This window comes from Bufo bufo, chromosome 5 (assembly GCF_905171765.1).
Source record: "Bufo bufo chromosome 5, aBufBuf1.1, whole genome shotgun sequence".
Taxonomy (NCBI): domain Eukaryota; kingdom Metazoa; phylum Chordata; class Amphibia; order Anura; family Bufonidae; genus Bufo; species Bufo bufo.
Window position 1 is genome coordinate 460,632,875 of NC_053393.1, and position 15,148 is coordinate 460,648,022.

Here is a 15,148-nt window from a genome sequence, read left to right on the forward strand (position 1 = left end):
ATTGGAGCAGAGTGCTGGAATGTAAAATTACTTATAGTGATCAGGAGTCATGAAAGTTGCAGCCGACCATTTTCTCCAGTCTCAGGAAACTTCTAGCAGCTTGAAAAATTGAGCAAAAGTGAGCCACGCCTATATTGCGCGCGCAATATGCGCATATTACATTGCCGATTTTGACAATCAAGAACATAATGACTGGAGATCACGAATTTGCAAAATTATGGTGAATATTAGGCCAAATGTTCACAAAATATCACAAATTTGAATATTGCCTATGCAGCTCATCACTACTTGTTATGAAATGAATTGCAATTAATATTTTTTTCTATAAACACTTTTCTCACTAATCTTTAGATATCAACAGAAGTTGTTGAAAATATCAGGACAGTAGTGTCATTGACCAAAGAAGATGTTTTTTATGAAAAATATAATGCTATCTTAACAGGATCATACAGGTAAGTCATACAATGTGTGTTGACGTTACTGTGCTGCCATTGAATACTATCATTATGTAGCATAGTCATACAAAATCCTTTCTGATGTACTTGTTTGTTGGTTTGACTTCTGATTATCTGACACGACTACTACACTGGATTCATTGCCTATCATTTTGACACTTGTCATCCTTCTTGGTTATTAGAATCAGCTCTGACCCTGACTATGTTTGGATTTGCTTCAAGCTCTGAGATTTATCTCTCATTAACAACCCCTTGCTTGTCTGGTTCTTCTTATACCTATTTGCATGAACCTGGGAATTTTCAGGAGCTAAATCATATCCTCCTTGTGGGGGGAAAGGATGAATTCATGAGGTCTCTTGCACTCTGTTAACCAGAATTGTCACCATAAAACCTGACTTTGGAAGTGCAGTTGTTAAGCAGGTTATTTTGTATAGTAACACAACAGAAGTACTACTACAGATCAGAAAGGAGATGATCAAATGCAAGATCTTGAACCAAAAACTTGCATTTCCAAGGAGGCCACCACAGTCTCAGCTCATCTTGCTAGACCATATTTTGGGGAATTGTAGGGAATCTGTAATGCTTCATGAAAGCTATAAATTGTACTTTAAATTACTGCTGTGTTCATCTGGAACTGGACAACATCATATGGGGCTGGTCATGTTAATAGCCTACCTCCTAATAAACCTATGCTGATTTGCACCGCTCCTAATTGTAAAAGTACAGGGTGGGCCATTTATATGGATACACCTTAATAAAATGGGAATGGTTGGTGATATTAACTTCCTGTTTGTGGCACATTAGTATATGTGAGGGGGGAAACTTTTCAAGATGGGTGGTGACCATGGCGGCCTGTCTAAGCACCAGTCCAGCTACAGGAAAACACAAACGATTAGGTATTTCCTTTTCATTCTGATAACATACTGCTACCTGTACAACTGTTTTAAAGAGAACATTCTTTGTGGGCTAAGGCATTTATTGACTGCAAAGAACAGCTAATTTCATCTAAGCCTAAAATTGTATAATTGATGAAGATACCTTTGCTTAGACTGTCTAAGGCTATCAATGTCACTACAGTGGACAGTACCCTTCTTCCTCAGGATGTGGTTCATTTTGTTGCCCCAGAAATTTCTAATTTGCTGGGTTATTTACATTTTGAGTCCTTGTCTTTCTTTGCTCTGGAATAATTGTCTGAGACTTGATGTCTTGAGTGCTTTGGTTACTGTAATTCTCTAAACTGATTGGCACTTGGATGACATTTCTAAGTGGAACCTTGAGTGTCATGCTGCTTGTCTCTCCTTGCCTTGAAATCTGTTGCAACTATTGTTGAGGTGACAAATCATTTCTTTTGTATTTTCTAAAACAATGCTAAAAGCTACCTGACAGAAGTTATCATTGACTTATTGATTTTATTGTGGACTCTTGTTTACCTAAGTGCAGAATATGAAATCATTCCGGTCCAGAGAGACAGATATGATAGTAACTGAGCACGAACAACCTGCTCAAATGGGTCTTGTTCCTCTCTGCAAATATAAATTAATAACCATAAGCCAAATAAAGACTCAGAGCACAACAGGTGAACCTACAAATCCCAGCACACCACCGTTAGCATAAGTTAAAAAAGGTCTGTACATTGGTAGTAATGGTCAGCAGTGCCCAATGTCAATGCACCTATTTTACTCCAAAGGAACAATCTTCTCACCAACAATGCAGGCACGGTTCCCTTAATGGTCTCCTTGTAGCGTCCTCATCAATGGTCTCTCCTGTAGACTTATATGGATCACGACATCGATGTATGGATTACCACAAGTAGCTGTAGATGGGTACACTGCAAACCCTAATACTTTCACTGTTTACCGTCTGGAGCTGCGTATCTTGGATCATGATCCTGCAACAGACAAAGGGATATGGAGGCACAAAAAGACATAGGCTTGTGCAGGATCATAAAAATAAAACAGCCTGCTGTGCTTATTCAGAATACTGACAAGATGAACATCTTGTATAAAACATGTAGTAAAATAGTAGGAATCCTCTCAGGATGAAGCTCACAAGTGCCCAACTTGTTTTGCCTCCCAAGACTTCTTCAGGGGTTCCTATTCTGAGCTCCAGGCCACATTTTTAACTACAAACGTGCCAAAATTCCTCTGTAAAAAGTCACTTCACTTACAAACAGCTCCAAATGCAGTAGCAACACAGCAGTATGTTATAAGCACCCAGCAAACCCATGAAATGAAATCCCAATCTCAACGTTAAAAAGGGAAAAAACTGTGTTGAAACTGCAGTGAACACAACCTAAAATTGTGAGATCCAACTATCAATGCAACTTCATTATTTCACCTACTTGGGCAAAGGTTATTCACTTGGTTTAAATACAGGGATAGATTAAAAGTAATCAAGCCTCTATTTATATATCTAATATATTAAATCAATCATACTGGCATATTCACCCTGCATGGCTCTAACCTGACCCTCAATAAAATAGCAGCCCACAGGGGGCATCAAGTGAACTACTTATCCAGAGGATCCCAGCCAAAGACATAGAAAAATAGAGGCTTCAAAACGACACTGCGTGAACATAGTCCAAAGACTCAAGTAAAGCAATTAATGTCAATTTCCATATTCAATCCAAATGGTGTTCATCAGAAAAATATATTCTGTCTCTTTTTGTCTCAAAGTTTTAATGATTTCACCCCCTCTCCAATGCGAGTCTACCTGACAAATACCAATAACCTGCAAGCCTTCTAAATCTTTAATTCTACCCCTCCATAGGATGAAACCGTTTTCTATGTAACGACACCAAAGTAACAAGTCAGCTGGTGGTGTCCCATAGACAAGTGACTCCTCCCACAGCGACATATAAAGGTTTGCACAGCTGTACGCAAATTTTGACCCCATAGTCACACCCACCTGTTGAAAATAAAAATCACTCTCCACCAAAAATGGTTGTGATATAATAAAAAGTTGATAGCATTTACCAAAAAAAATTCTTTGTTCTAGTTCCATGTTTTAATTTCTATGTAGAATTGTCTGTATCGCCTTAACCCCTTGATCACGTGGAATCACAGTATACAATGATGTCATATCAGCTGTATTTATTTAAGCTGTGGAATGACATCAGTGGAATTGCGCAATGAGGAAGGCATAGACAACATACTTTTTGGAGAAAAAAAATACACATAGTTGCCTAGATGCCAGAGACTATAGGTCTGGGAAGTGAATGCTGCTGGTTTTTGTGCACTTTTGCAGTATATAACTGGTATCTTGGAGAATGTTTTATAGATATGTTTGTATTCCGTCTGATTTAACCCCTTAAGGACACGGCCATATTTCACCTTAAGGAGCAGGCCATTATTTGCAAATCTGACCAGTGTCACTTTATGTGTGAATAACTTTAAAACGCTTTTACTTATCCAGGCCATTCTGAGATTGTTTTTTCATCACATATTGTACTTCATGACACTGGAAGAATGGAGTAAAAAAAATAATTTTTATTTATAAAAAAAATTAATAATAATAAACCCAAAATTTTGAGAAATTTGCAAATTTCCAAGTTTCAATTTCTCTACTTCTATAATACATAGTAATACCTCCAAAAATAGTTATTACTTTACATTCCCCATATGTCTTCTTCATGTTAGTATCATTTTGGGAATTACATTTTATTTTTTGGGGGACCTTACAAGGCATAGAAGTTTAGAAGCAAATCTTGAAATTTTTCAGAAATTTTCAAAAACCAACTTTTTAAGGACCAGTTCAGGTCTGAAGTCACTTTGTGAGGCTTACATAATAGAAACCACCCAAAAATGACCCCATTCTAAAAACTACACCCCTCAAGGTATTCAAAACTGATTTTACAAATGTCATTAACCCTTTAGGTGTTCCACAAAAGTTAATGGAAAATGGAGATAAAATTTCAGAATTTATCACCCTTAGGCCCCTTTCACACGGGCGTTGCGGGAAAATGTGCGGGTGCGTTGCGGGAACACCTGCGATTTTTCCGCGCGAGTGCAAAACATTGTAATGCTTTTGCACTCGCGTGAGAAAAATCACGCATGTTTGGTACCCAAACCCGAACTTCTTCACAGAAGTTCGGGCTTGGGTTAGGTGTTCTGTAGATTTTATTATTTTCCCTTATAACATGGTTATAAGGGAAAATAATAGCATTCTGAATACAGAATACATAGTAAAACAGCGCTGGAGGGGTTAAAAAAAATAAAAACATTAACTCACCTTCTCCTCTTGTTCGCGTAGGTCCCGGTCTCTTCTTTACTTCTTTAATGATGAGCTGTGGGCTAAAGGACCTTTGATGACGTCAGTTCACATGCTCCAATCACATGGTACATCACCGTGGTGATGGACCATGTGATTGGAGCATGTGATCTGACGTCACCACAGGTCCTAGCCGATAGTTCATCTTTTGAGAAGTAAAGAAGAGACCGGGAACTACGCGAACAAGAGGAGAAGGTGAGTTAATGTTTTTATTTTTTTTTAACCCTCAATTGATCACCTACTAAGCATTCTGTATTCAGAATGCTATTATTTTCCCTTATAACCATGTTATAAGGGAAAATAATACAGTGAATAGACTGTCATCTAGCAACCATGCGTGAAAATCGCACCGCATCCGCACTTGCTTGCAGATGCTTGTGATTTTCACGCAACCCCATTCACTTCTATGGGGCCTGTGTTGCGTGAAAAACGCTGAATATAGAGCATGCTGCGATTTTCACGCAACGCACAAGTGATGCGTGAAAATCACCGCTCATGTGAACAGCACCATAGAAATAAATGGGTCGGTATTCAGTGCGGGTGCAATGCGTTCACCTAATGCATCGCATCCGCGCGGAATACTCGCCCGTGTGAAAGGGGCCTTAGAGTAGAAACTCCATAAAAGTGACCCCATCTAAGAAACTTCACCCCTCAAGGTATTCAAAACTGATTTTACAAACTTTGTTAACCCTTTAGGTGTTCCACAAGAGTTAATGGAAAATGGAGATAAAATTTCAGAATCTATCACCCTTAGAGAAGAAACTCCATAAAAGTGACCCCATCTAAGAAACTTCACCCCTCAAGGTATTCAAAACTGATTTTACAAACTTTGTTAACCCTTTAGGTGTTCCACAAGAGTTATTGGCAAATGGAGATGAAATTTGAGAAATTCAATTTTTGGTCAAATTTTGCATTTGAATAAATTTTTTCCAGTAACAAAGCAAGGGTTAACAGCCAACAAAACGCTATATTTATTGCCCTGATTCTGTAGTTTGCAGAAACACCCCATATGTGGCTGTAAACTACTGTACGGGCACACCGTAGGGTGTAGAGGGAAAGATGCGCTGTGTGGTTTTTGGAAGGCAGATTTTGCTGGACTGGTTTATTTACACCATGTCCCATTTGAAGCCCCCCCTGATGCACCCCTAGAATAGAAACTCCATAAAAGTGACCCAATCTAAGAAACTACGAGATAAGGTGGCAGTTTTGTTGGTACTTTTATAGGGTACATATGATTTTTGGTTGCTCTATATTACATTTTTATGAGGCAAGGATACCAAAAATAGAAATTCTGAAATTTCATCTCCATTTGCCATAAACTGTTGAACACCTAAAGGGTTAATAAAGTTTGTAAAATCAGTTTTGAATACCTTGAGGGGAGTAGTTTCTTAGATGGGGTCACTTTTATGGATTTTCTACTCTAGGGGTGCATCAGGGGGTCTTCAAATGGGACATGGTGCCAAAAAAAAAAAGGCCATCAAAATCTGCCTTCCAGAAACCATACGGCGTTCCTTTCCTTCTGCGGCCTCCCGTTTGGTCATACAGCAGTTTACGACCACATATGGGGTTTTTCTGTAAACTGCAGAATCAGGGTAATAAATATAAAGTTTTGTTTGGCTGTTAACCCTTGCTTTGTTACTGGAAAAAGGATTAAAATGGAAAATTTGACCATGTTCATCTGAGGGGTTAGGTCATGGGGTATTTTTATAGAACAAATTCTTACAGACGCAGCGATACCTAATATGGCTACTTATTTTTAAATTTATTTATTTGTTACACTATATTATCCTTTTATAAACAAAAAAACATTTTAGTATCTCTATAGTCTGAGTCAGTTTTTTTAGTTTTTAGCCGATTATCTTAGGTAGGGGCTCATTTTTTGCGGGATGAGAGGACGGTTTTATTGGAACTATTTTGGGGGCATATGACTTTTTGATCGCTTGCTATTACAATTTTTGTGATGTAAGGTAAAAAAAAAACAACTTTTTTTTGCTCCGTTTTTTTTTTTTCTTTTTTTGACCGTGTTCATCTGAGGGGTTAGGTCATGGGGTATTTTTATAAAGCAGATTCTTACGGACGTGGCGATACCTAATATTTCTACTTTTTTTTTATTTATTTTAGTTTTACAAAATAATATTTGAAAAAAAAAAAATTGTTTTAGTGTCTCAAGTCTGGGAACCATAGTTTTTTTCCAATTGTCAGTGGCTAAATGGAATTAAAATTGGGAAAGGGGATTATAAATGTAGTACTCCATGGAGGTGTTGTACTCCCTGAAGCAACCATCAATGCAGAGGCCCGGATGATCGGGGCACGTGTCACACTGAGTGGTGGTGTCCTTCCGTATCCCCCTCCTGTGACACACTCTGCACTTTTTTTGGGGCCATCCCTTCTTTCCAGTTTGGGGGACCACACTCCAGTTCCAGAGGTACTCCGGCCTGCTCTTTCCTGGTCAGAAAAGATCAGGGACTTGAGGACTGCCTCATAGAACTGAAGGAATTTCCCTGTGTTGCCAGCGCTCTGGGACAGCACAAAAGAGTTGTACAAGGCAACCTGTACCAAGTAGACCGCAACTTTTTTGTACCATGCCCGGGTTTTGCGCATGGCATTATATGGCTTGAGGATTGATCAGAGAGATCAACTCCTCCCATTGTCACGAGGGTATCAAGAGCCACGTCTGACTACGTTATACCCGGGGTCAGGAAGTCGCAGCGGGTGGCTGCGCGCTCTATATCTAAAGATCACGTTGTTTCTTAGTGATTGTTTTCTGTGTTTGCCTTGCTATCCTTTTTGTCTCACTCAGGGATCCGTAGCTTCTCCTCCTCAGCTGTTTCTTGTCTGCCACTCCCAACCTCCTTATATTCTCCCCTCACACTTCTCTAGTTGCCAGTTATAGAGCTTCCTGCCTGGACATCTATACTGACCCACTGGAGTTGTGAATCCTGGTTGTCGTTCCAGAGTGCTACCCTCCGGATCCCTGTTGGGCTTATTGTTGTCTCCTGTTGTCGCCCACCTGGGATTATATGTTGAGTCTGTGTTGTCTGTCCTCCCCTTGGTGTTTTCCCTTAGAGCTAGTGGTGTGGACTAGTGTTCCCATCGCCCTGTTCACTATCTAGGGCTCAGCTCAGGGAAAGCCAGGGCTTTAGGCACGTGATCGGCGTACGGGTGAGGAACCCGTCTAGGGACGTCAGGGCAGCCAGGTGCCAGCCGCCAGGTGAGTCAGGGGTCACCACCTTCCCTCTCACTTGGGCAGGGCCTTCCTCGTTCCCTCCCTCTGTGTCACGTATGTGATAGCCACGCCGACCGTGATACCCATATACCGATTGTAGTCGACGAGATAATCAGGCTTGAGGACTGTTGCTGCGGTACCTCGCACAGGGACAGGGGTAATGCCGTTACCGTGAATTGTGGACAGTACAAGGACATCCCCCTTGTCCTTATTTCTGACCAGCAACAGGTTTCCACTGGTAAGGGCACGGGTCTCACCCCTGGGGATAGGTACCTGGAGGGGGTGGGTAGGGAGGCCGCGTTGATTTTTCCGCACAGTCCCACAAGCGGACATGGATTTGGGGGCGAGGGACTGGAACAAGGGGATACTACTATAAAAGTTATCCACGAACAGGTGGTAACCTTTATCTAGCAGTGGGTGCATAAGGTCCCACACAAGTTTCCCGCTAACACCCAGAGTGGGGGGACATTCTGGGTGTTCAATACTGGAATCTCGCCCCTCGTACACACACGAAACTTGTAAATGTACCCTGAGGTACTCTCACAAAGTTTGTACAGATTCATGCCATACCTCGCCTGCTTAGAGGGAACATACTGGCGGAAAATGAGTCTCCTCTTGAAAGCAATGAGAGACTCATCAACCGCAACCTCCCTTCCAGGTACATAGGCCTCAAAAAATTTACTAAAATAGTCATATTCAGTGAAGCCCACTGTGGGAATCTGGATTCCTGCTTGGCCAACAAAATCAGGAATCGCAGGCTCAAAATGCTCTGGGGTACAACATTCAAGTTCACCGGTAGGGGGCTCCGGTGGACTTATTTGGTGGGCCTGAAAACTAGTACGAGCCCTAGAGCTGCTCTTACTAGTGTGGGCCACAGGGTCCCTGGCATGGCGGTCCTCTTGCTCCGCCTGGCGGCTTCTCCGCTCCCTTGGGGGCTCATCGTCATCGCTAGATGATGAGGAGGACGCGGATGACAAAAGGAAAGTGGGGTCATCCTCACTGGGACTCTCGGAGTCTGAGGCAAGCTGGATGTATGCCTCCTCAGCCAAGAACATCCAGCGGGCCATAGGGGAGTGTTTGTGTGAGTGTGTGCATGCGTGCGTGAATCATTATTTAATGTGCGTGTGTGTGGGGGCACGGGTGAAAAATTCAAACTCACTGATCAGCCGTCCGAAGCTGATCGGCGGTGGGGTGTGCGATGAGCTAACAGTGGCCGGACGCTAAGCTACAGTCAGCGTACGCAGAAAAAATAAATAAATAACTGCTTGCACCCCAAAAAAATTGGGGGGCAGGGGGGCAAGCTGCAGCACCCTGGGGGGTCTAAGGTAACTTTCCCTGAATATCCCTGCCTAACCTAACCTGTCCCTAACTTTTCCCTAAATACCTTTTAGTGCCAGATGGCACTGTGGAGAGTCAGAAGGGGGGTGTTGGGCAGATATGGGGGTGCTTGCTCTGGGAATCGATGCAGGCTCCTCTCTCCTCGCTCCCGGACACAGAAAGGAGGAGTGCTAAAATAATTTAAACCGCCCGCCCCTGCAGCCAATCAGAAGCGATCCTGAGAGGTGATGTCACCATCACCTCTCAGGATCGCAGGATGGTGATTGGTGGTGTATTATCCCACCACCGATCACCATCCTGTTCCGGGTTATCGGGTCCCCAGAGACCCCGGAAAAACGCAGCAAACCGCAGGTCTGAATTGAACTGCGGTTTGCTGCGATCGCTGACACGGGGAGGGGGGGGGGGGGTGAACCCCCCCGCGCATTGTCCCAGGGTGCCTGCTCAATGATTTGAGCAGGCACCTTGTTCCGATCACCGCCTGCCGTTACCTGTACGCCCTGTGTCCTTAAGAGGTTAATATCCCCAACTTTTTGCCATCATCCATAATTATCGATTAACTCTTTTAGATATTTTTGTGTGGGGTCTAATCAAAGTTTTTATTTTTTTATACGTGTTTTCTTCTTCTAACATCTGATTCATCTTTACTGTATATTGTTCTGGCTTCATGATAACAACCCCTCCCTCTTTCCTGGCTTCACAACTACACTGTTATCTTTCACAAATTGTTTTAGTGCATTTTTCTCTTTGATACTAAGATTGTGTTTCCTCATTAGTCATTTGTTAATGATGACATTTCTGAAAACCTCTATGGTAGCCCCCTTACAGGAGGAATAAAAATAGAGGGGCTACATATATCTGTATAGGAATATATCACCTACAACATATTTCAACCTTTTTTGAATTATAATGTCTTATTTTGGTATCTCTATAGTTAAAAACATCCATGCTCCTCATATGTTTTACCTAGAAGAGTGCACAATAAATGAAAACACAAATATGGTAAAAACAGAGAGCAAACAACCTGATCAAACTGGTTTTCGAACAACCTCCTTACTAGTTGGGGTATTGACTATTCATGCATGTCCAAAAGCTGTATCAGACCTTGGGCAAGTGTAAGTGATGGGAGGGGTGGTGATTAAAGTTATGCTGGTGTGGGGCTTTTTATGGGTACAGTATCTCCTATGTGATAATTTTTGTCCACAGTGCTCGCTGTTATTGTATTGGATTCCGTCCAACTGTGATTTTTTTTTTTACTAAAAAAGTTTTTTTTTAAATATCTTGTCCTTAAGTTACACCTTGTCTTCTTCAAAATTGTTAAAAATGTTCTTGCCTTTCATTATTTATACAAAAAAAAAATCTTGTACTTTAGCATGGCAGGAAATGTGGGTCACTCCTTGGAACTGCCACGCTACCACAAAATGCCACCACTGACTCATAGAGCAGCTGTTAAGGACAGGGAAAGTTCATCTCTTTCACGCCCCCCTGGGTCAATGTTTTGCAAGGCAGCAATGAGGCCAGGTTCTTGTTGATACCTCTACTTTTGTGTCGGTCCAGTTCCTATATCAGGAGCTTATCCGCCTCCTCCACTCCCTACTCAATGACATCTTCCTGTCCCCAACACAAACATGACAGAGCATTTCTTCAACTCCATCTCTCTACAGTGCTGCCATGCTGTTTTTTTAGCCCTGATTAGAGAAGCCAAACAGCAGTTCTGTTGCTAATCTTCATCACGCGGCAAATTTCTTCGCCAACCATAACTGTGCAGCGTGGTCAGTGACAATGGCAGAAGAATTGTGGCTGTGCTGCATTTGCGTGAAATAACACATTTTCCATGCATGAAACACATGATAAATTTAGTGGTGCAACAATTTTTTAAAAAGGATTGTGGCTTGCAGAAGGTGATCCCATGTCCAGAAGAGTGTCTGCACATTTCAGCCATTTTTATGTGGCTACGAAGGTCCCTGTGGACTTGCAGTGACAGTACTGTCTGCCTTTGCACTGCTTGTTCTAACTCACTGGAATTCCATCTTGCATACTGTATGCTGGAGCATCTGTACGAGCAGCATAAAGTGGTTAATGATTTAAAAAAAACATAGAATGTGTCAGCAGATGAGAACCATTTGGCCCATCTAGTCTGCCCAATATACTGAATACTATGAAAAGCCCCTGGCCCTATCTTATATGAAGGATGGCCTTATGCCTATCCCATGCAGGCTTAAACTCCTTCACTGTATTTGCAGCTACCACTTCTGCAGGAAGGCTATTCCATGCATCCGCTACTCTCTCAGTAAAGTAATACTTCCTGATATTACTTTTAAACCTTTGCTCCTCTAATTTAAAACTGTGTCCTCTTGTAGCAGTTTTTCTTCTTTTAAATATTCTCTCCTCTTTTACCTTGTTGACTCCCTTTATGTATTTAAAAGTTTCTATCTTATCCCCTCTGTCTCATCTTTCTTCCAAGCTATACATGTTAAGGTCCTTTAATCTTTCCTGGTAAGTTTTATCCTGCAATCCATGTACTAGTTTAGTAGCTCTTCTCTGAACTCTCTCCAAGGTATCATACATCCGACCACCACAGCATAGATCATGTGCTGTCTTGAGGTCACGCAGGACAGGAGAATAAGAATATTCCTTCCAGGATGACTTCTCTCATTGAGGAACCAAATTCAAAAGCTCACGATCCCCTTGTCGCTGCACAGGAAAGGGGCAATCCCCACAGCAAAATCCGATTAATTATTCCCAGCAGACGTACTTGCTTTAACATTGTATTTTTATTCCAGAAAAAATGTCCATCAACAGGACATGTTTCAGCTCATGTAGCCTTTCTCAACGGTACAGTATGTCCTGTTGATGGCCATTTTTTCTGGAAGAAAAATAAAAGGTTGAAGCAAGTACGTCTGCTTGGAATAATTAATTGGACTTCTCTCATTGAGACATGTAAGCCAGCTTACTTTCCAAAAGAACAAGATAAACAGAATATCTCTTTATCATTAAAGAGATGGAAAAATAGTCATGATGAGTATTATATGTCAGGCAACACTGCTCTCGCTTTCTAGGAAGAATATAAGCCTTCTGGAAGAAAGCTAGCTTGCATGTCTTGTTGAGCAAAGTGTAATCCAGGGTATGAGATTCTAGTTCTCCTTTGCTTTTGGATAGATAATTGGCTTGCATGTCTCACTTTCAGTAGAATATTACCTTTTTTGTTTTTCATTTTGTGTCATAGGTTTTCCATGCATGATAGAAAGCTATAAAATCTTGAAAGAGTGTATTTATTATTTTATTTCATTTTGTCATGTAGAAAGGGAATCTACTAAAGTGTTTTGTATGTCAGTAATGGCCTGTTACTTTGTCCTCATCGAGGTAGCACAGCATCTGTGGAAGTCCGATCACATAGACTTAAATTTATGAATGGTATATGTGCTCAAGGATTAAAAAATAACATTGGCATACATTTATTAAGACTGGGGTTCACATACAGCCAGTCTTGACACCCTTGCACTAGAATAAGATGTACCTAAGATGTACCTAATTTATTAAAAGGCAAATGCTTTAGTCGCATCTCTGGCACTCACCAATGAACAGTTCAAATGCTGCTTTTATGTAGTTGCTTGTCATAAAATAGATTTTCTAACATATTTGTGTTTTTTTTCAGGAATACATTAAAGAGCGCACCTATTTATGGATTGGCATGCGCTCTAGCAGAATGTTTGCTATTCATTATATGTGCACCGGTGTTTAGCCTCGGAGGATGGCTTGTTGCACACTGCTATATATATATTGAAAATGTTTTCCTGTAAGTATTTGAATTACTTTTTTGGATGTCACTTATTAAACAAATATGTTTTAATAATATTTATGACTAGAGTTGAGCGGACACCTAGATGTTCGGGTTCGACGGGTTCGGCCGAACTTCAAAAAGAAGTTCGAGTTCGGGAGCCGAACTTGACCCAGAACCCCATTGAAGTCAATGGGGACCCGAACTATTGAGCACTAAAATGGCTGTAAAAATGTCATGGAAAGGGCTAGAGGGCGGAAAATGCCAGCAAAATGTGGTTAAGAGCATGGTAAGTGCTCTGCAAACAAATGTGGATAGGGAAATTACTTTAAATAACATAAAATACGTAAAAATAAAAAATAATAGTCTTGATCAAGGAGGACGAGGTCCATATGGAATAGGAGGTTGAGGAGGCGGTGGACGTGGCGGTGTAGGTGGAAGCAGCGGTGGAGAAGGAGGAGATAGCCTTTTTGGTTCTAATTTTTATTTTTAATTTTTTTTAATTAGGGTACACTCCAAAAGAGTGTGAATTATCCAAAATACTAGAATGTACAATTGCGCTGTAGTATAACAATGGCTGCTTAAGGCCGGTATACATGTCAATTCTTCCCAAGGTACGGACAAGTCCTGTGGGATCCATGCCTGGCTGTGGATAGGCGGCTGCGCTTGTCTGTAGGGTTAAGCGAACCCGAACTGTAAAGTTCGGGTTCGTACCGAACTTTAGGATTTTTGGACCCCGAACCCGAACATTTCCGTAAAAGTTCGGGTTTGGTGCTCGGCGCTTTCTTGGCGCTTTTTGAAAGGCTGCACAGCAGCCAATCGACAAGCGTCATACTACTTGCCCCAAGAGGCCATCACAGCCATGCCTACTAATGGCATGGCTGTGATTGGCCAGAGCAGCATGTGACCCAGGCTCTAAATAAGCTTGAGTCACGTAGTGCTGCACGTCACTCTGCTGTTACAAGTGTAGGGAGAGGATGCTGCTGGACTTGTGATTTCAGGGAGAGAATAGGAGAGAATCTAACTCAGCGATCTACCTACAAATAGTTGTGTGGGTGCAGGAAACAATCGTTATACCCTGCCCTGAGGCCATTGACCATTTTATGCAAGCTCAGTGCACCAGCACTGCATCTGAGCTTTTGGGACATTGCAAATCACAATTTTTTTGGGCAAACTACAACATCTGGATTAGTCAGTGTGCAATTTATGCTAGAAATACACCCATCATTTTCTGGGGTTTTAAAAACACACAATATTTAAAAAAAAAAACCTGTATTTTCCAGATCTGCAAGTGTTAAATTCAAGTTTAATATATACAGCTTTCATATTCTGTTACAAAAAAAAATACTTTTTGGGCATTCTACAACATCTGGATTAGTCAGTGTGCAATTTAAGCTAGAAATACACCCATCATTTTCTGGGGTCTGAAAAACACACAATTTTTTTCAAGAAACAGTATTTTCCTGTTCTGCAAGTGTTAAATTCAAGTTTAATATATACATCTTTCATATTTCTGTTACCAAAAAAACACAATTTTGCAATCTACAACATCTGGATTAGTCCGTGTGCAATTTAAGCTAGAAATACACCCATCATTTTCTGGGGTTTGAAAAACCACACTTTTTTGACAAACACTATTTTCAGGCCTTCCAGCATCAGCACGTGTGAAATTACAGGCTTATATACTGCTGTCAAATTCAGTTGTTAAACACTCGTTTGGGCACAAAAAAATTTGGTTGCAGTCTTTGATGCAGATGTCATTGTGAGATACACCCTTAATACATTAGGGTTAGATTCAGAAATTTTAAATACCGGCATTTGGTGCACCAATATTGAATTCAGGCCTACACTGGTTCAGGCCCTGTGAGATACACCCTCTACATACAGGGGTTTGAATCAGGGATTTGATATACAGCCATTTGAAATACATCCATTTAGGGCAAAGAAATATTTACTTCAGGCCTACACTGGTTCAGACCGTGTGAGATACCCCCTCTACATACAGGGGTTTGATTCAGAGATTTGAAATACAGCCTTTTGAAATACAGCCATTTTGTGCAAAGATATATTTTCTTCAGGCTTACA

The 15,148-nt window shown here is 41.2% G+C and overlaps 1 protein-coding gene across 1 annotated transcript in view; it reads left to right on the plus strand.

Annotated features, from left to right (window-relative positions):
* The first annotated feature begins 355 nt into the window (after positions 1–355).
* Positions 356–15,148, plus strand: part of LOC121002306 (ATP-dependent translocase ABCB1-like) — a 106,707-nt gene continuing 91,914 nt past the window's right edge. Inside the window, exons 1-2 of the mRNA XM_040433707.1 lie at positions 356–452; positions 12,941–13,081. The gene's annotated coding sequence lies outside the window, so the exon portion shown is untranslated. The remainder of the gene's footprint in view (positions 453–12,940; positions 13,082–15,148) is intronic.